We start from the raw sequence: 1,734 nt of genomic DNA on the forward strand, positions 1-1,734 counted from the left end.
GGGGGATGTCAAAATTCCACGTCTGTCCACGAGGAGGAGGGGGGTCAAAAAGTGGTAAGAAATTGTCCACGTGGTATATGGATGGCCCCTTACATCTTTTTCACATAATTAGGGCCTATTCTTGTTTTGAATTAAATCTGTTTTCGGAGTGAAAAATCGTCTAATTTCAATAGTTTTTTCGTAAGCCTTTTTTTAAGGGATAACTTCTTCCAACACGGTGTGAACTATCAAAGCTGGGTAACGTTGACGATCATACTTCTAGGGTAACGCTTTCTCTTCTCTAAAATTTAAGATATTTAAATTAGATTAAAATCAAATTTAAAATCATATTTAACTTCCAATAATTAAGTTAATGTTTAGAATTACTGAAAATAAAACCAAGAATCCAGCGGCCAAATTTGGAGAACCACCATAAAATGCTTCTTTTGTAATTAAAAAAAAGTATCCTAAAAAAAATTTCTGGACAAAAATAAAATAGGGGAAAGAAAAATTGGGAGGCAACCAACCAAATCCCCTTCCTTTTCTTATTAATTAATTTCGTGTTTTCTATTTCTATTATTGTCAAATACAATAAAAGAACATAATATAAAGATTCACCAACGTTTCGGTAATCATATAGCACCCTTATCAAGATATCTATCCTTAGCTATCACACTCACACTTTGGAACACGAGCGTCCCATGACGGCTCACGTGTTTTTGTTTTATTCTATCCAGAGCATTACAAAAATCCTACACAAAACTATTGAAATAAGCCAATTTTTCACTCTGCATATAGATTAATTCCAAACAGTAATATGCCCTAGTTACCATAAAAAAGATGTAATCCTAGTATTTATGAAGTAAAATAAGACAATTCAATTTTCAGGTTGGGTCCTGGTTACAATGCCCTTAAAGAAAGATAATTTATTACTCAATGTGGCTGGGTTTTCTCCGGAATAATTTATACATAACTTTTCTAGTTGAGAGCGTTTTACAGTCAAAGCATTGTGTCATCTATTTTTTGACTTGGTCTATTAAATTTGTATACGAGTAGATGCACAAAAGCGAAGTGAAAGGTAAGAATAATTATATAATAGTCGCGAACTGGATTTTACAGAGATTAGTCGCTAGATTCACCGATCCATATTTCTCGTAATGTAATTTTCGATTCAGCAGTCCCGCAGTGCAGGCAACGATAATTAAGCCGTCACGATTAAATGAACTGACAAGTTATAAAAGAGTGAAGAGCCAGCTAATGGTTAGAACAGTTTTTCCGGACAGGATATTGCAGAATAATAAAATCGTCCGTGTAAAATGTGATAAATGCAATCTTTCAGAATAGATATCATTTTTTAATTTTTTTAATTGAATAGATTTTACACAGAAAAAACGAAAGATAAAGTTTACAGCGATTCCACGTGAAAGATTCGCCGTAACAAAAATTAACCGTGCCAGTCTTATAATCGTCTTAGTACCCTCTCTAACATATATTTCAACCATCATAATCGATAAAGCCGTATTTGAGAAAATTGGATTTTTCAAAATTTGTTTATAACTTTTGCAAAAAAAAATTGTAATTGATACTTGAGGTTAATTTATTTTATAGGGGTATTCATTTGCTCCCGCAATATGGATCACATCCGAGGGGGGCACCTACACTACTATCGGCGAGAAAACTATAGGCATCTGCCTTTGAAGCTTAACAACTCAATCAAAAAAAATGCTAGCGCAACAAAAAAAGAGTCATTTAAAA

Source organism: Belonocnema kinseyi, chromosome 4 (assembly GCF_010883055.1).
Source record: "Belonocnema kinseyi isolate 2016_QV_RU_SX_M_011 chromosome 4, B_treatae_v1, whole genome shotgun sequence".
NCBI classification, from domain to species: domain Eukaryota; kingdom Metazoa; phylum Arthropoda; class Insecta; order Hymenoptera; family Cynipidae; genus Belonocnema; species Belonocnema kinseyi.